Genomic DNA, 20,267 nt, shown 5'->3' with positions numbered 1-20,267 from the left:
TCCTTTGTCCTGTCATAAAGCAATACTTTGGGGGCCTATAGACCAATCATACTTGTGTGTCCTTTTCTGCCCATATTATTCACCATTTCTACCCAAACCGAGTTTTGTATCAGTTATGTAGAACAATAAGATGAAGACCTAAATGGAACATTATTAAGGAGTTTCAATGCTAACAAAGCCTAAATGCTTTCCTACCCTAGTTTCTTTCAGCTGAGTCCAAGAAAGCAACAGAGTGTATTTAAAAGAGCTTGTAAGAACTCTCACTTTTATCAAAGCAGATGCTTACTATATGGAAGAAAGAATATGGTGACACTAAATCATGTTATTGTAAAGATGTCATTTGACTTTGCTTTCCAGGCATGTGACTCTGGAAATATATTTGTAGAGGTGTATTATTTTCTTATGAACAACAAGTTGACATGTAATTAATCAATTGAAATTTTGAGTAGTACAAGAAATGTCCTGGCAGTAGTGCTGCACAAGGGGATTTTGGTGTTGTGTTAGTTACAGAATGATTGCATTTTTCAATGTACACTTTTCTTGGAATTTCAGTCGAACAGGAAAGTAAAGAACCCACTACAATAAGTTTATTTATCATTCATGTTATGTTGCTCTATTCCATCTTGAGAAAGGTGCTTCAAATTCTGTTAAAAACATAAGCCAAGAATCTATTATCATTCGTTCAGTTAATATATTCAATGCTGTTGGTTAAAGACTGAATGATGTCGACAAGAATTTGTATGCAGAGAGTGACCCTGCTGCAAACCCCAAGGCAGAAAGTACACAGAACACTCTAAAGGTTCATCTGGTTTTCTCCATAGTGAAGAGAAAAAAAACAGAACTAACATTTCAGGCTACTGAAGATGTTGCAGATGTAACAGATTGAGAACTAGAATTGGGGGGGTGGGGGCACTGCCGACGTCATATCAGTGTCACCAAAAGATATTGAACATTTTAAAATCCACCGGTGACATAAAATGTTGCGCCACTTAAAAAAACACCGCGCATCATACATCATCACGCCGTATTTCGCCACAAATTTTATCGGTGACCAATGATGCCGGCAGTTGCCGAAAAAATCGCCAAGTGGGACAAGCATGTACTGATGCACACATGCATCATAGTAAGCATCCTATTGGGATGCATCGCAGCAACCACTCGACCCAAGACTTCAACAAATTGCAGAGTTGTGGACACAATCCAGTCCATCACGCAAACAAGCCTCCCCTCTCCACCCCATCATCTCCATCTACACTTCACGTCTGCTCAAGAAAGCAGCCAGTGTAATCAACCACCACTCACATCCTTGTCATTCTCTCTTCTCTTCTCTCCTCCTCATGGGGTAGATGAGAGAAAAGATTGAAAGCATGTGCCACCATATTCAAGAATGACTTCTTCTCCACTATTATCCATTCTTGAACGGATTTCTCTTAATCTAAGGTTGCATTCCCGATCTCCCATCGAACTCGTAGCAACTTCACACTCTTTATATCTGCACTTTTTCTATAGCAGTATTTATTGAACTCTATTTCCTCTCTCGTTTTGCACTACTTGTTAGATTTGTGTATGGTTTGATTGTGCTAGTGTATGATATGGTTTGATAGACACAAAATGCTGGAGTAACTCAGCGGGACAGGCAGTATCTCTGGATAGAGGGAATGGGCGACGTTTCGGGTTGAGACGCATTTACCTAATGCCCCTGTCCCCCTTAGGAAACCTGAACGGAAACCTCTGGAGAATTTGCACCCCACCCAAGGTTTCTGTGCGGTTCCCGGAGGTGTTTGTCAGTCTCCCTACCTGCTTCCACTACCTGCAACCTCTGGCAACCACCTGCAACCTCCGGGAACCGCACGGAAACCTTGGGTGGGGCGCAAAGTCTCCAGAGGTTTCCGTTCAGGTTTCTTAAGTGGGACAGGGGCATTAGGCTCCTAAATATGATTTGCCTGGATAGCACACAAAACAAAGTTTTTCATGGTGTATCAGTATTCAGGACAACAACAAACCAGGTAGCAAATACTCACTTAAGCCTGTAAATTCAAGCATGATTTTATCATTGTTAAAATTGAGTTACGCCTTCCTGACTGTGAAAGTGTTATAATGTATCTACAAAATACTTTTTAAACAACAGTGGTGTTTCTCATGTTATAGGAACAGCTGTTATTATTGAAAGGTTCCAGCATATTTCACCCAGGCCCAGCATTTTGACATGTAATAAAGAGGTCTGTTAAGAGCTCAACAACCCATGCCTCAAGCCAGAAACGGAGAGCATTATCAACACTCTTTCAGCTACTGGTTACTGCTACTTACTTTGTAGTAGCTACTGTGATTACTTAGAGTAGGTCTTTCTGGATTCACCGAGAAGCCCTTGAAAGGCTGATAAAATGCATCACCTGCGAGACCCTCCAGATCCATAGATCCATCCTCTTAAAATTAAAAAGCCTAAGCCTAAAAGTTGGCCTATGCTCAATGACACCACCAGAGCCCTAAGAAGAGAGGGCAGAAAATCAGAACGGAGTTATAAATATGATAAGCTTCAAATTTCCTTCGAATTTCTGAGAAACAATCTTCTCAAATACCAGGAAGCAGTAAAGTCTGCGAGAACACAATACTTTTCCGACCTTATTTCCAAAAACGGTCATAATTCTAAGGTCCTATTTAGTACTATTACCTCTGTCATATGTCCCGCCCCCAGTACCAGTTTAGCTGGGTCCCCTGCTAAGTGCGAAGAATTCTCTACATTTTTCACCAGTAAAGTTGAGAACATTAGAACGAATATTTCCCCTCCCACCCGTGACCTAGCTGTCTCATTGGTTTGTTCTTCTAAATGAGACTGTTTCCAACCCGTTACTCTATCCTCCCTTGTAAACCTGCAAACTGCCCCCTTGACGTTGTCCCCACTGCCCTTCTGAAGGATGTCATTGCAATAGCCGGTCCCAGCATCCTCTCTATCATCAACAGTTCTCTGGCCACTGGCACTGTTCCAACCTGCTTCAAGCATGCGGTGGTCCTGCCCCTCCTGAAAAAACCTAACCTAGACCCCACCTTACCTAGTAACTACAGGCACACCATCCTAATTGACCGTCTCCGGTACGGGGTTGGTGTTGATGGCACTGCCCTGAGCTGGTTCGTTTCCTACCTCAAAAATAGGAGTTTCTCTACCAACATAGGCAATTCTTTCTCTTCCCCAGCTAGCTTTTTCTGTGGGGTGCCACAAGGCTCCATCCTTGGCCCCATTCTCTCCTCTCTGTACATGCTCCCCCTCAGCCAAGTCATTCAAAGGCACAGGATTTATTTCCACTGTTATGCAGATGACACACAGCTCTATCTCCCCCTGAAACACAACAGCCTCATGCACTGCCTCGAGGACATAAAATGTTGGATGGCCCAGAACTTCCTCCAACTAAATGAGAGCAAGTGTGAGGTCACCCTACTCGTCCCCTCTGACTCCATCAAAACGGTAACAGGCAACCTTGGAAGCCTAACCTCCTTAGTCAAACCGCACGTCAAAAACCTTGGCTTGATATTTGACTCCGCATTAAAGTTTGACAAGCAAGTCAACTCTGGTAAAAACTAGTTTCTTCCAGCTTCATACAATAGCTAAAATCAAACCATTCCTCCAATTCAACAACTTTGAAAAAATCATCCACGCATTAATTTCCTCCCGCCTTGACTACTGCAACTCCCTATACACTGGCATCAGCCAATCATCCCTGTCTGGCTAGCAATTGGTTCAAAACGCCGCAGCGAGACTTCTGATGGGTACCCGTAAAAGGGACCACATCACCCCAATTCTGGCCTCTCTCCACTGGCTCCCAGTACGGTACAGAATCAACCTCAAGCTCCTCTTATTCGTATACAAAGCCCTTAACGGGCTTGCCCCCTTCTATATCAAAAATCTTCTAACCGACCATTCTACCTCCAGGTCCCTCAGATCGGCCGACTTGGGGCTACTGACTATTCCACGGTCTAGGTTTAAGCTCAGGGGTGCAGCACCTAAACTGTGGAACAGCATCCCTCTCCTCATCAGAACTGCCCCCTCCATCGACTCCTTTAAATCGAGGCTCAAAACCAATTTCTACTCCCTAGTGTTTTTGAGGCCCTCTGAGGGGGCGCTGTAAACAGTTTATGTATGTATTGTTAGGTCTGTGTACCGTTGTATGTAGCACATTAGTATCTGCACTGATGTACAGCACTTTGGTCAACGTGACTTGTTTTTAAATGTGCTATACAAATAAAATTGACTGACTGACTGATATAGTGTTCCACTCCTGGTAGAAAGAAGTTAGGCAAGTCTTCCTTGGAGAACAAGCATATCTTTGCAGGCCTCACCTGGTGTTAAGGTAGAAATATGTAATTTGCCTTCATGCAGTTGTCACCATTAAACTGCTTGGAGTTGTGCAGACAAGTTTGTAGTCCTAAGTTTGTTATTGATAAACTTTTTTGTAAGCTCATCTTTCTTAGTCTACAATAGGTTCCAAATGATAAAACTGAGAATAAGAAACAGTGTGATGTATGGGGAAAAGATTTCACAAATTATCTGGAGAAATCCTTTAGCAAAATAGCACAATAAGCTTCTTTAACTATTGTTACTCGGAGTAAATGTTCCCAGTACATCAGGCACTGGAGCTGATCTGTTGGATTCAGTTCACCTTGTGGAAACATTTCGGATAATAAGAGTCTCAGTGAGGGAGAGCCATTTGGTTCTTTAAGGGCCTGTCCCACGAGAATGCGACTGCATTCGGCAAGCGTGACCTAACGTGGTCGCTTGAGCCGTACGGCCTCACGGGGCCGGTCCCACTTCGATCGCCGGAAGCCGTATGGAGTTGTACAGAGCTGGTCCCGACATCGCGTGAGGCTCCGAAAAACTGACACTGTCCAGAAAGTCTGCGCGGCAACGACCTGCCGGCCCGCAGCCGCATTGAGGACGTACGCACTGCCTCGACGCCATACGCAGCGTCTTGACGCCGTACGCAGCGTCTTGACAGCGTATGCCTTCATTCGAACTTCACGTCAACTCGTACGGGATCACTCGACCTCCGTACGGCCCTTGCTTCCGGTTTGGTCGCGCTCGCCGCATGCAGTCGCATGCTGGTGGGACAGGCCCTGTACGGGGATCACTCGACTTCCGCGCGGCCCCCGCTTCCGGTTTGCTCGCGCTTGCCGCATGGGACAGGCCCTTTACTTACTTGATATTTTAAGTTTGGTTATCCAAGGAATAAAATCTCACCAACTACCAGTCTTAGAACAAGGTATATTAATATGCAAAAATTCCAGTCCAGCCAGCTGGTTGCATAGTTCCAAAGTAGAAAATCCACTTTTTTCAGTTGTTTTTAATCACCAAATGCCTTGGCAGCTAACTATAAAATTGCCGTTATTAATCACCATTGCCTGTTAAGGCAGTCCAGTCCACATACTCAGCACCCACTGGATAAAATAGTACCATCCTCCATTATTTTTTGTTCTCGGCTTGTGGCTAATGTTGTCTAATTACACTTCCTATTGTAAGGTGTATTCTCTATCAGGATCAAATTTGTCATTATTCACTTGGACTTGAATACCTCAGTAAGATCCGATGTTCCTGTGACCTACATAAAACCAGTTCTGTGGTTCTGTCATAACCCAGGGACTGATCTCAGCACAGAGATAGATATCCTTTCTCCACATTCGCAAGTTGACTTTCAGTAACAAGTCAACTTGCACCACACACACCCATCCACATTGGAGCAAACCTTTGTTTTATTTAGGCTGTGGCACATACATTGTGTGGCTTTTATTCTTATCTAAGTGGTGCATCCCAAAATTCTATTTGTATTATTTGCTGCTGCCACACATTATTGTGTAGAGGAGTATGAAACATTCATTCACTGACCCTTTACCCTGTTCTGGATTCCATGGCATAAGTTCAAGTTCAAGTTCAAGTGAGTTTATTGTCATGTGTCCCTGTATAGGACAATGAAATTCTTGCTTTGCTTAAGCACACAGAAAATAGTAGGCATTTACTACAAAACAGATAAATGTGTCCATATACCATGATATAAATATATACACACATGAATAAATAAACTGGTAGTGCAAATAACAGAAAGTGGTTGCTAATAATCAGAGTTTTGTCCGAGCCAGGTTTAATAGCCTAACGGCTGAGGGGAAGTAGCTATTCCTGAACCTGGTTGTTGCAGTCTTCAGGCTCCTGTACCTTCTACCTGAAGGTAGCAGGGAGATGAGTGTGTGGCCAGGATGGTGAGGGTCTTTGATGATACTGCCAGCCTTTTTGAGGCAGCGACTGCGATAAATCCCCTCGATGGAAGGAAGGTCAGAGCCGATGATGGACTGGGCAGTGTTTACGACCTTTTGTAGTCTTTTCCTCTCCAGGGCGCTCAAATTTCCGAACCAAGCCACGATGCAACCGGTCAGCATGCTCTCGACTGTGCACCTGTAGAAGTTAGAGAGAGTCTTCCTGGACAATCCGACTCTCCGTAATCTTCTCAGGAAGTAGAGGCGCTGATGAGCTTTTTTGATAATTGCGTTAGTGTTCTCGGACCAGGAAAGATCTTCAGAGATGTGCACCCCCAGGAATTTGAAGTTCTTGACCCTTTCAACCATCGACCCGTTGATATAAATGGGGCTGTGGGTACCCCTCCTACTCCTTCCAAAGTCCACAATCAGTTCCTTGGTTTTGCTGGTGTTGAGGGCCAGGTTATTGCGCTGGCACCATATGGACAGTTGCTCGATTGCATCTAGTTTGAAGTTCTCATAATCATACATTTTCTGTTGTCTCCTCATTCTGCAGTTTGGAAGTTCAGTAGATAATCATTAACATGGTAAGTGGTTCATATTCTACAAATACACTTTGTGCAGGCTATTACTTTTCAGTTCAGTTGCACAATATAATATTGTTGACGTAAAAGTTCCTCCAGATTTCTTAGAATATTAATCCACAGCAGTGAGAGGATGAGAATTGTTTCTTTCTAAAATTGGGTTGGCTGACAATTTCTGATCGACTGATAACATGTCTGGTCATGTTTATGATATCAATCCATCTGCTTAAAGAACTTTTGTCCATTTAGCTTGTCTGTCCTGTTATACCTAGTATTTACCCTGCCTTCATTCCCTTGCATATTAACCAACAAGCATGCATATCTTGATGTTAGAAGCAGTCTCTTTGCCCCTTTTTACAATTTTATTTTTGTCCATATAGGTAAGAGGCTGGAACTTACTTTAAATGCCTAATTGCTGGAATTCTTCCACACATCAGCAAGTTTGGAGTTTCCACCCTAAGATGAAAGTCTTGAATTTGTTGGCTGACTACACTCTGACGGACCGCATGAAGAGTTTAGGAGTGGAGCTTGGATTAGCATACCACCAGTGATTGTGTACCAAAACAGTGCAAGAACAATGAGTCCATTCATATCAATGGAAGAGGAGTGGTTGCAATGAAATGAGGCTATTCATTAATTTGTATTTTTTAAATAATTACCTATATTTAAATGCAAAATTATTTTGTGTTTCTAAATGTTTTACTTTTTGAAAACATTTATTTATTTTTCCTATATAAGTTTCATTCATTTTACATAATTTTGTAAAAGTACTTTGAATGTTAGAGGCATTTAGAAACATCTAGTCCTCGAAATGTTTGAAAATTGGTTTAGCTGGGTTGCTGGGTTGCAGTGGTTGAGGATAGTTGGGCAGGAGATGCGCTGATAATATTTTGTCAGCATGCCGTTAGGGTTAGCCTGATTGTTGTCCCCGGTTGACAATCAGGGATCAAGGTTCTTCATTTTAAGGCTGTCGTGGCATTGTGTAGTTTCTCAAGTTCAATCTTAGCATTGGCTTGGGGTGGGATGTAGACTGCTGTCAGGGGAGCCAACATGAATGCCCACGGCAGGTAGTAGGGATGAGACCTCACTGTAAGATATTCCAGTTCTAGGGAGCAGGTGCTCGCCAAGACTGCTACACTTTAGGGGCTGTCCCACTGTACGAGGTAATTCAAGAGCTCTCCTGAGTTTAATATAAAATCAAACTCATGGTAAGTACGTAGAATGTACGTAGCGGCTACGTCAGAGCTCGTGGATGTCCCGTAGTGGCTCGTAATGCTAACGGCAGGCACTCGGGAAACGCGGTAACCCGTGAAGTTTTTTCAGCACTGTGAAAAATGTCCACGAGAGCCCTGAGTACCTACGAACGGCTATTACCGTAATTCTCCGACTTCGAATCAGGGGAAAATCGGGAGAACTCTTGAATTAGCTCGTACAGTGGGACAGGCCCTTTTAAGTACCACACAGAGTTAACCAGAAGATAAAGTTAGAGATAACTTTGAGCAACATGTTGACATTGGCAATCTGTTATGTTTGTACTTAACCACATTGGTCAGCAGCAAGAAAAAGCATCTCACCATCAAAAATAAGCTCTGGCCACCCTTTGTTTTATTCGTGCAGTAGATGATATGATCAGTTTTTTTACTCTCAGCATATGGCTTTTAATCTGTGCCACATCATTTCCAACATTATTCCAGTTTAGCTTTGTAAACATCCAACTTTGTCCTATAAAGTTCACATTCCGAAAACTGGAAGTTCCCATTGCATTCACTTTATTAGCAGTAAATCTGAGGGTACACCGAATCAAACATTTTTTTTTTCTTTGAATATAACACCTAATACAAATAAGTAAAGTTTGGGTATCTGGGCCAAGTTACTTAACTGTTCAAGTCAGGCGTGTCACATTCCCATGCCCAAGGTATGGAGAGAGTGAAGAGGAGTTTACCAGAATGCTGCTTGGGTTAAGGGTATTAGCTTCAAGGAGAGTTTGGACAAAATTGGAATGTTTTCTCCGGAATGCCGAAGGTTGAAGGGAGACCTGATAGAAGTATAGAAAATCATGAGAGGCATAAATAAGCTAGACAGACAGAAACCTTTTCCCAGTGTGGAAATATCAAAGGCTATAGGGCATAGATGAGAGGGGCAAAGGTTAAAGGAAAAATGCAAGGCAGGCTTTTTATCACAGAGGCCAGGAACGCCCAGAACATAGTGCCCATGGTTGTGGTGGAAGCAAATATAATTGTGGCATTTAAGAGGTTTTTTTAAATAGGCACAATATGCAGAGTGTGGATAGATCATGTGCAGGCAGATGAGATTAGTTAATCTTGGTATCATGTTTAGCACAGACATTATGGGCCAAAGGGCCTGTGTTTGTGCTGTTCTTTTCTATGTTCTATGTTCTGTACAATGGGGGGAGGTTTTTGTTGCTGATGGGCGAGATTGCCATTCGCCTGCCCCTGAATTCTCCTCTTTCCTGAAGTGAGCTCCAGGCTGTGGTCTTCCATTGGGCAACTGCTGACCTTCTCATTGGGAGGGCAAGTATAGTGAGTGCATAGCCTCTTAGAGTATGGCCAGTATGCTCTGCCCATCTCACTGGCTGTTATTTAGCGTAAGCATTTTGTGCCTGTCTTCAGCGATCACAATCAAATACACAGAGGCACCGTTTAAAAAAAAATTGTTGTAAATCATTTGAAATATTTGAAAATTTAAAAACTCCCACATACGTAAAAATTAAATGTACCTGCATTATTTGAATTAAATCAAACAATAAAAAATAAACTTCTATCTAACTTTCCTCCCAAGGCCACTTTGTTTTGAGATATAACATGGAAACAGACTCCAGCCCACCAAGTCCATGCTGACCATTGATCCCCCAATCACACTAGTTCTATGTTATCCTCTATGTTATCTCTGCCACAGAAGGTAGTTGAGGCCAGTTCATTGGCTATATTTAAGAGGGAGTTAGATGTGGCCCTTGTGGCTAAAGGGATCAGAGGGTATGGAGAGAAGGCAGGGATGGGATACTGAGTTGGATGATCAGCCATGATCATATTGAATGGCGGTGCAGGCTCGAAGGGCCGAATGGCCTACTCCTGCACCTATTTTCTATGATTCTATCCCACTTTCTCATCCACTCCCTACACATTCAGGGTAATCTTACAGAGAGCAATAAAGCTACAAACCCATACGTCTTTGGGACGTGTGTGGAAACCAGAGCACCTCGAGGAAAACCTGTGGTCACACGGAGAACATGCAAACCCATCACAGAAGAGCACCCGATGTCAGGATCAAATCCGGGTCTCTGGTGCTGTGAGGCAGTAGCTCTATCAGCTGCGCCGCTGTGGCACCTTCCTTCTCATTGGTTTCAATTTGGGTGCTGTACGTCAGCCAGGTTACTGGAATGCAGGCTCGGAAGGAAAATATCCAAGCCTGAGTTCAGGAAAATCTGAGTACAGTAGGTCTAGCCTGTGTAGCACAAGAATCTCCGCAACATGATCTATATGAACCTTAAAAAGCAAGGCCTTTGACGAGTTTTGAAGGTTCGATCATATGGGACACCACCTGCATATGGACACGGGGGGGCTGTTTTGTGCATACTGTACTGACCGGTGTCATTGTGTTTATATACGGGGATAGTCTTGCAGATCTATATGCAAAAAATGTATTTCACTGTACCTGGTACAGATAACAATAAAGAAACCATTGAACCCAAGCTGAGCTAGCAAATTTGATTCAGAACTGGTTTGGAGAAAAGAGTCAGAGGGTAATTGTGGAGGGTGGTTTTAATGACGAGGTCAATGCACAGTGGTGTGCTACAGGGCTTGACGCTGGGTCCACTGTCGTTTGTTATCTACATTAACGATTTGGATGACAATATAGTTAACATTGTCAGTAAATTTGTAGATACCAAAATTGTTAGTGCAGAAGACAGTGAAGAAGAATATCTCATTTTACAACAGGATCTAGAAAGTGGTCAAAGAAATTTAAATATTACAAGTGTGAGATGGTACACTTTGGCATGTCAGACTAAGGCAGGGATTTGCACAGTAAATGGTAGAGCCCTAGAGAGTGTTGGGCAGCAAAGACATCTAGGAGCACAGAGCTGAAGAAGGGCCACAACCTGAAACATTTTGTATTTATTTTAGGAGTACAGGTGCATGGTTTCCTGAAAGTGTCAGTTCAGGTGTACAAGGTGGTGATGAAGGCATTGGGCATGCTTGCCTTCATTGGGAAGGATACTGAGTACAAACGTTGGGATATCATGGTGTCGCTTGAGTTATAGGGAGAAGCTGGATAGGATGGGACATTTTTCTTAGGAAAGTAGGAGGCTGAGGCATGACCTTGTGTACAAAATAATGAGAGGCATGAATAAAGTAGAATATTCACTGTCTTTATCCCGGAGATGTCAAAGATAGACACAGAATGTTAGGGTAACTCAGCGGGATGGGCAGCATCTCGGAAGTGAAGGAAGGGTAAGTGGGTGACCTATTCCTTCTCTCCAGAGATGTGTCTGTCCCGCAGAGTTGCTCCAGCATTTTGTGTCTGTCTTCGGTGTAGGCCAGCATTTGCAGTTCCTTCCTACACATTCCAAAGATGTCAGCTTGGAGATGAATTCTTTTCAGTGTTCCCTGATTTTCATTTTGACAGGTGTATTTTGAATCAGGCCATTTCAAAACTGTGATCCAGAGATGTATTCAAGAGGGAATTAGATTTAGCTCTTAGGGCTAACGGAATCAAGGGATATGGGGCGAAAGCAGGAACGGGGTACTGATTCTAGATGATCAGCCATGATCATATTGAATGGCGGTGCTGGCTCGAAGGGCCAAATGGCCAACTCCTGCACCTATTTTCTATGTTTCTATGTGATGTATGTTCACATATGCATGTGCTTCCTTCAGAAAATGTCTTCGTTCATAAAACGACCTCTCGTTTCAGTCGAGCCAAACCTTCAGTAAATGTCAATCACTGTCATTGGTAACAAACTGCTGAAATGGGATTCATTTCTTACATGCACACACTTTGCATCTAATTATAATTGTGCACCAAGTTCGTCACTAATTTTAGCAATGGTAATATCCGTTATGATTTAGTTTATTTCCCTTATGACTTTGTGTAGCAATGTATGAATCATTTCAAAAACACTTGCAGAGTTGAGGGGTAAGTGGGGCACATGGCATTTCTTTACATTTTATTTCTGATGATAATATTTTACTGAAGTGTGTATTTATCTTTGCATAAAAAATGATAGCAGGAAAGCGAAAAGGATCGCAATGTGTTCCTAGTTGGCACACTTGGGCCTTTCCAGAACCAGGGGTCATGGTTTAAGAATAAGGGGTAGGCCATTTAGGACTGAAATGAGGAAAAACATTTTCATCCAGAGACTTGTGAATCTGTGGAATTCTCTGCCACAGAAGGCAGCAGAGGCCAATTCACTGGATGTTTTCAAGAGAGAGTTGGATATAGCTCTTCAGGCTAACGGAATCAAGGGATACGAGGAGAAAGCAGGAACGGGGCACTGATTGTGGATAATCAGCCATGATCATATTGAATGGCGGTGCTGGCTCGAAAGGCAGAATGGCCTACTCCTGCACCTATTGTCTATGTTTCTATGTTTTAGTAGAGGATTCTAAAACTAGGGGGCATGGGCTTCAAATGAGAGGGAAGAAATTTAAGCGGGTCCACAGGGGACAACTGTTTCATTCCGCAGCTTGGCCAAAACTGGAACGAGCTTCCAGAGCAAGCTTAGGGATAAAATATGCTGTGGGTAAAAGTTGGTTGTTCATAAGGACTTGCACATGCGGGGTCTTGTGGTTGTTCAATAAAGGGAAATGGGAATAGAGTGGAATATTCTGGCCTGGAACCTGATTTACTGCTCGGCTAGATCATGGCTACTCTGTATACAGACTGTGTTGGCCTCCCCACTACAAGTCTTTGTGATGCTTTTTTACAACTTATTTAAGAGATATAGCGTAGAAACAAGCCCTTCAGCCCACTAAGTCCTTGCTAACCAGCGATCACCCAGTACATTAACACTATCCTTCACACAAGGGGCAATTTGGTATTTTTACTGAAGCCAACTAGCCTACAAACCTGTGCATCTTTGGAGTGTGGTTGGAAACTGGAGCTCTCGAAGAAAAGCCATGGGAGAATGTACAAACTCTGTGCAGACAGCACCTGTAGCCAGGATTGAATTTGGTCTCTGGCGTTGTATCTGGCGTTCAGTCTCTGCCACAGAAGGTAGTTGAGGCCAGTTCATTGGCTATATTTAAGAGGGAGTTAGATGTGGCCCTTGTGGCTAAAGGGATCAGGGGGTATGGAGAGAAGGCAGATACAGGATACTGAGTTGGATGATCAGCCATGATCATATTGAATGGCGGTGCAGGCTCGAAGGGCCGAATGGCCTACTCCTGCACCTATTTTCTATGTTTCTATGTAAGGCAGCAACCCTACCGTTGCACCACTGTGCTGCCATAGATTCTTTGTATCCCTTAATTCTTTGTATCCCTGGATAAAAATCCTTCAATCTCAGTTTTTAATTTTTCAATGATGTTTCTATCACAACAATTATTTTTTGAGAGAGCTCCATCTTCTCACCATGTTTGTGTGACAAGCTGCTTTCCAGACATCATCTCTGTGGAGTATTGGACCATTTTAAAGGTTTGGACCCTTTTTTTGACTCCTCGAGCAGAGAATCTAGTTCCTCGCTATCTACAGGAGTTGAGTATATGTGAATAATTGGCCCCAGAGCGAAGAGCTAGAATTTTTTATTTTGTTTTTGTCTTGGTTCCTTGACCAAGCATTTTGACTGAAATAAATGAGGTAATTGTAAGATATAAATTTGAAAAGAAGAATACCAGGAGGTCATTTGATATGTACTCAAGTGGCTGTCTTTTTGGAGTAAGTTACATGTACCACATGTTGCTGTTTTTCAGTTATGTGTCAGCTGCTGCTGCTTTAACAAACGATCATCACAAGATTTGATTTATAGGCACCAGGGATTTCTTATTAATTTTAAATCTTTTCAGTTCTTGGTGATGGGTTGCAGTGCTGTGTAAATCATGATGCTGTCAACTTTGTTGGAAGCTGGAGGAACACTGTTTTACGGCAAGAGCAAATATGATATGCTATTTCAAATGGGCATTAATACCATGAATACCTAATGCATTTGATCCACTGTGGTTGGTTTGTTTGTAGTTTGCCGGCCCGGCACTGGTAAAGCAAACAGCACCATTAATTAAGCCATATAGTTGAAAACAACTGATTGGGGCAAGGTGCAAAGTTGATCCCACATGAAGCTTATCTCAGTCTTGATAGGGATATCAACCATTAAGCCCATTGGTGTGGAGTATTGTGCATATTCCTGAGTAGGAAGCTATGATATTCTAGTAAGAATTAAGTAGTGTTATACATGATCCTTTTATTGAAAGATAATGTAATTTTGAATACCTTAAAGATCATGGGGAAGCAATAATTCCTCATTCCTAGACATAGGAGACTGCAGATGCTGGAATGTTGAACAATAAATAAAGTGCTGGAGGAAGCATCTGTGGAAGGAAATGGACAATTGATGATTCTGGTCGAGAGACTTCTTTAGACTCAATTCCACATTCATAGAAACATAGAAACATAGAAAATAGGTGCAGGAGTATGCCATTTGGCCCTTTGAGCGTGCACCGCCATTCAATATGATCATGGCTGATCATCCAAATCAATATCCCATACCTGCCTTCTCTCCATACCCCCTGATCCCTTTAGCCACAAGGGCCACATCTAACTCCCTCTTAAATCTAGCCAATGAACTGGCCTCAACTACCTTCTGTGGCAGAGAATTCCAGAGATTCACCACTCTCTGTGTAACAAATGTTTTTCTCATCTCAGTCCTAAAAGATTTCCCCTTTATCCTTAAACTGTGACCCCTTGTTCTGGACTTCCCCAACATCAGGAACAATCTTCCTGCATCTAGCCTGTCCAACCCCTCAAGAATTTAGTAAATTTCTATAAGATCCCCCCCCTCAATCTTCTAAATTCTAGCGAGGACAAGCCGAGTCTATCCAGTCTTTCTTCATATGAAAGTCCTGCCATCCCAGGAATCAGTCTGGTGAACCTTCTCTGTACTCCCTCTATGGCAAGAATGTCTTTCCTCAGATTAGGAGACCAAAACTGTATGCAATACTCCAGGTGTGGTCTCACCAAGACCCTGTACAACTGCAGTAGAACCTCCCTGCTCTTATACACAAATCCTTTTGCTATGAATGCTAACATACCATTCGCTTTCTTCACTGCCTGCTGCACCTGCATGCCTACTTTCAATGACTGGTGTACCATGACACCCAGGTCTCGTTGCATCTCCCCTTTTCCTAATCGGCCACCATTCAGATAATATACTTTCCTGTTTTTACCACCAAAGTGGATAACCTCACATTTATCCACATTATACTGCATCTGCCATATATTTGTCCACTCACCCAACCTATCCAAGTCACCTTGCAGCCTCCTAGCATCCTCCTCACAGCTAACACTGCCCCCCAGCTTCGTGTCGTCCGCAAACCTGGAGATGTTGCATTCAATTCCCTCATCCAGATCATTAATATATATTGTAAATAGCTGGGGTCCCAGCACTGAGCCTTGCGGTACCCCACTAGTCACTGCCTGCTATTCTGAAAGGACCCGTTTACTCCTACTCTTTGCTTCCTGTCTGCCAGCCAGTTCTCTATCCACATCAATACTGAACCCCCAATACCGTGTGCTTTAAGTTTGCATACTAATCTCTTATGTGGGACCTTGTCGAAAGCCTTCTGAAAGTCCAGATATAACACATCCACTGGTTCTCCCTTATCCACTCTACTAGTTACATCTTCGAAAAATTCTATAAGATTCGTCAGACATGATTTACCTTTCATAAATCCATGCTGACTTTGTCCAATGAATTCACCACTTTCCAAATGTGCTGCGATCCCATCTTTAATAACTGACTCCAGCATTTCCCCACTACCGATGTTAGACTAACTGATCTGTAATTCCCCGTTTTCTCTCTCCCTCCCTTTTTAAAAAGTGGGGTTACATTAGCTACCCTCCAATCCTCAGGAACTACTCCAGAATCTAAAGAGTTTTGAAAAATTATCACTAATGCATCCACTATTTCTGCGGCTACTTCCTTCAGTACTCTGGGATGCAACTTACCTGGCCCTGGGGATTTATCGGCCTTTAATCCATTCAATTTACCTAACACCACTTCCCGGCTAACCTGGATTTCACTCAGTTCCTCCATCTCATTTAACCCCTGGTCCCTTGCTATTTCCGGCAAATTATTTATGTCTTCCTTAGTGAAGACAGAAACAAAGTAGTTATTCAATTGGTCTGCCATGTCCTTGTTCCCCATGATCAATTCACCTGTTTCTGACTGCAAGGGACCTACATTTGTTTTAACTAATCTTTTCCTCTTCACATATCTATAAAAACTTTTGCAGTCAGTTTTTTATGTTCCCTGCCAGTTTTCTTTCATAATCTATTTTCCCTTTCCTAATTAAGCCCTTTGTCCTCCTCTGCTGGACTCTGAATTTCTCCCAGTCCCCTGGTAGGCTGCTTTTTCTGGCTAATTTGTATGCTTCATCTTTTGTTTTGACACTATCCCTTATTTCCCTTGTTATCCACGGATGCACTACCTTCCCTGATTTATTATTTTGCCAAACTGGAATGAACAATTGTTGTAGTTCATCCATGCAGCCTTTAAATGCCTTCCATTGCATATCCACCATCAACCCTTTAAGAATCAATTGCCAGTCAATCTTGGCCAATTCACGTCTCATACCCTCAAAGTTATCTTTCTTTAAGTTCAGAACCCTTGTTTCTGAATTAACAATGTCACTCTCCATCCTAATGAAGAACTCAACCATATTATGGTCACTCTTGCCCAAGGGGCCATGCACAACAAAACTGCTAACTAACCCTTCCTCATTACTCATATATTTAAGAGGGAGTTAGATGTGGCCCTTGTGGCTAAAGGGATCAGGGGGTATGGAGAGAAGGCTGGTACAGGATACTGAGTTGGATGATCAGCCATGATCATATTGAATGGCGGTGCAGGCTCGAAGGGCCGAATGGCATACTCCTGCACCTATTTTCTATGTTCTATGTTTCTATGTTTCAATACCCAGTCTAGAATAGCCTGCTCTCTCGTTGGTTCCTCTACATGTTGGTTTAGAAAACTATCCCGCATACATTCCAAGAAATCCTCTTCCTCAGCACCCTTGCCAATTTGATTCACCCAATCTATATGTAGATTGAAGTCACCCATTATAACTACTTTGTTGCACGCATTTCTAATTTCCTGTTTGATGCCATCCCCAACTCCACTACTACTTTTAGGTGGCCTGTACACAACTCCCACTAGCGTTTTCTGCCCCTTAGTGTTTCGCAGCTCTACCCATATCGATTCCACATCCTCCAAGCTAATGTCCAATTCTGCCCAAATGCAGACACATCTGTGGAAATAAAAACAGGGTAATATTACGGATTGAAATTCGGAACTAGATAGCTTTAAACATATCGTATTAAAATACTTTGTTAGGTTTAGAATTTATATTAATGACAAATTGTTTGAACCAACTATTGCCACCCTGCATAAGAAACAAGTGGTGCACAAAATATCTCCTGCTTCTTTCTCCACTCAAACAGGTCAAGAAATGAACAATGCAGCTTCGCAACCATCAATCTACAACAGTGATATAAATGTTGAAGCAGCCTTTCATTTTCCTGTCTTCAGTGTACAAAAGGATAATTGCAACTTTATCTTCCAGTACAAGTGGAAGCTTCAACTTCATTGCCTGGATTTGGAAATGTAATAATTAAAAAATAATAGAAGTGATCTACCATTGTTGTAAGGCTGTATGTTTCATGCTCAAGCTGAGAAAATGCAACAAGAAAAAGCAGAAATATGTTAAGCCACAATTTGTTTTTTTGTTCATCAAAGGGAAAGTTTTTGCGATTGGGGAAAATATATATTTTCTCTCTATTAACCATTTTACTGGATTAAACTAATCAGCTTCTTATATCCTGGGCCACGGAACTGGGGGGGGGGGGGGGGGGGCTGCAGCCCCTCAGGTTTTCACTCGGTCGCTCCGCTCCTTCACCGGATTCCCCCGCGGCCGGTGATCGGTGATCACTCAGCCCCCCCCCCCCCCTTTCAAAAACGTTCCGCGGCCCCTGTATATCAATTACTCAATACCAAAATTATTCTGCTTAATACAATTGTCATGTATGTTTCATCATAAATATAAAAACAAAGTGCTGGAAGTGACTATTTGAAACATTAACTCTGTTTCTCTCTCCAGGGATGCTGTCTGAGCCATTGATGTTTACAGCATTTTCTGTATTTCAGATTTTCTCATGCATTGCATTTTGTTTTGTTTTTCTTGATAGGATGTGAACATCACTGACAAGTCCAGAGCTACAGCCTGCCCAGAACTGCCTTGAATTGTGTGTGTAGCTTGGTTACAGAAGTCATTGGTGTGGGCCTTGATCACATAAAGGCCAGACCGTGGCCTGGGTGTTCTGAGTAGGAACATGTGGCCCGAACTTTGCGTGACACCAATATTCCATTGAACCAGCAAAGATTAATAAAGCATTAAAAGGTTCAAAGGATCAAAGGTTATTTATTGGTCACATACACCTAGGTGTAGTGAAATGCTTCTTGCCAATGCAGCACATAAAGAAAGAATACAGACATAACAATAGTAAAGAAATTTAAACATAAAAACACCCCCCCACAATGGTTCCCACCATGAGGGAAGGCACAGTGTCCAGTCCCCATCCCATGTCCACCCATAGTTGGGCCTATTGAGGCCTCCACAGTTGCCTTTAAGGAGGCCCGATGTTCTAGGCCGTTCTCGCCGGATGATTGTACTCCGGCTTCGGGAGAATCCTCTCGGCGGCATGGGAACCCTGGAACGGCCGCTTCCCTCACCGGAGGCCGCGGCTTCCGAAGCCAACAAGGCCGCGCCGGTTGGAGCTCCACCACTGCCGATCTCATCGAGAGACCCCAGGCTCCCGATGTTAAGTTCAGCGCCGCCGCCCGCAGCTGGCTGCTCCACAGACCCGCAGCTCCGCGATGTTTATCTCGGCGATCTTCGGCTCACCGGAGCTCCAGCGCGGTGACCCGGGCAAGGCATCACCCGCTCCGCTCCACGATAGCGCTCCAGCGCTGTGCCGCCACCGAAGCCAAGGTTCTGGGCGGTCCCCGACAGGAAACACCGCTCCAGGCCCGCTGGTAGGCCGCGAGGACGGGTCGAAACTGCAGCCCGGAGAAAAGCTGCCTCTCTGACCAGATAGGGACCCTGAAAGATATCTCCCCCTTCCCCCCCCCCCCCCACCCCCCACATAAAAAAGTTTAGACCTCCAGAACAAAAACACTTTAACTAACTAAAAATAAGAAAAAAAGAGATGAAAAGACGGACAGCTGCTGGCTGGGCAGCCATGTACAGGACAGCGTCCCCTCCCCTCCTCATAGGCCACCTCATGTGTTTTTACCATCTATCCAATTTTATCTCAAAACTTTTGGTGGTTACAACATCCAACAAATTAATATATAAAATAAACTGAGGATATTGGAGATCTGAAATCAAACAGAAATTTCTTGAAATACCTATCAAGCCAAACTGTGTCTGTGGAGGGAGAAACAGTTAACGGTTCAGTTCTGAGCTTTTATTAAGACCTATTGTTCTGATGAAGGGTCTGAAACCTTAAACATCAATGTTTCTCTTTCCACAGATGCTGGCTGTCCTGCTCAGACCATTTACTGAATAAATATAAAGCTCAGTTTGCAACATGGATTATGATTGTTTTCATCTTGGAGACTTCCCAGAAATATAACATTGCACCATCTCTCTTTTTATTGGGTGTTTGACTTTATTTTGACTTAAGGTTGCATATTTTATGAGCTATCGGAAGATGGGCTTTTAAAATAATTAATTTAAGCACAAACATGCTCCACAAAAAAGGGGACAAACTTTGGACAAACCGATGTGACTTAATTTGAACTCTGAATCGATCAAAACGCAAAAGGAACGGGTCAGTCGTAGCAGGTCGCTGAAAAAATGGAGACTGAACCCCCCTTCGACATAATATTTGAAATAGAATCATTACTTTAACAACAAAAAATAACCGATGTCAGCACCATCGACAACCTACGTCACCTGGTGACAACCTACGTTAACTTGGCAACAACTTACGTTAACCTGGCGACAACTATAACAGCACCGACTTCAGGAGAAGTCGAGCTACGCTCATTGGCGTCAAACCCACTGTCGCCGACTGTCTCCGAAATGTTTTCAACATGTTGAAAATCCAGCGGCGACCAGAAAGACGCTACGACTCTTTGGGCAACTGAGGAAACTACTCACGACCATACAGGCGACACCCCTGGTGACCATGTGTCGACAGCCCAGTTGCCTGTAATTG

The 20,267-nt window shown here is 43.1% G+C and overlaps 1 long non-coding RNA gene across 2 annotated transcripts in view; it reads left to right on the top strand.

Moving 5' to 3' along the window:
* Nucleotides 1-8,054, top strand: part of LOC116971843 — a 48,555-nt gene extending 40,501 nt beyond the window's left edge. The window contains exons 4-5 of one of the 2 annotated variants that reach the window (XR_004411638.1): nucleotides 6,788-6,818; nucleotides 7,196-8,054. This is a non-coding gene — a long non-coding RNA (uncharacterized LOC116971843). The remainder of the gene's footprint in view (nucleotides 1-6,787; nucleotides 6,819-7,195) is intronic. The other variant, XR_004411639.1, reaches the window with a different exon arrangement.
* Nucleotides 8,055-20,267: the final 12,213 nt, after the last annotated feature.

The sequence above is a fragment of the Amblyraja radiata genome, chromosome 4, assembly GCF_010909765.2.
Source record: "Amblyraja radiata isolate CabotCenter1 chromosome 4, sAmbRad1.1.pri, whole genome shotgun sequence".
Classification (NCBI taxonomy): Eukaryota; Metazoa; Chordata; class Chondrichthyes; order Rajiformes; family Rajidae; genus Amblyraja; species Amblyraja radiata.
The sequence above is the reverse complement of the archived record's forward strand: the minus strand, read 5'-3'. Positions and strand labels throughout refer to the sequence as shown.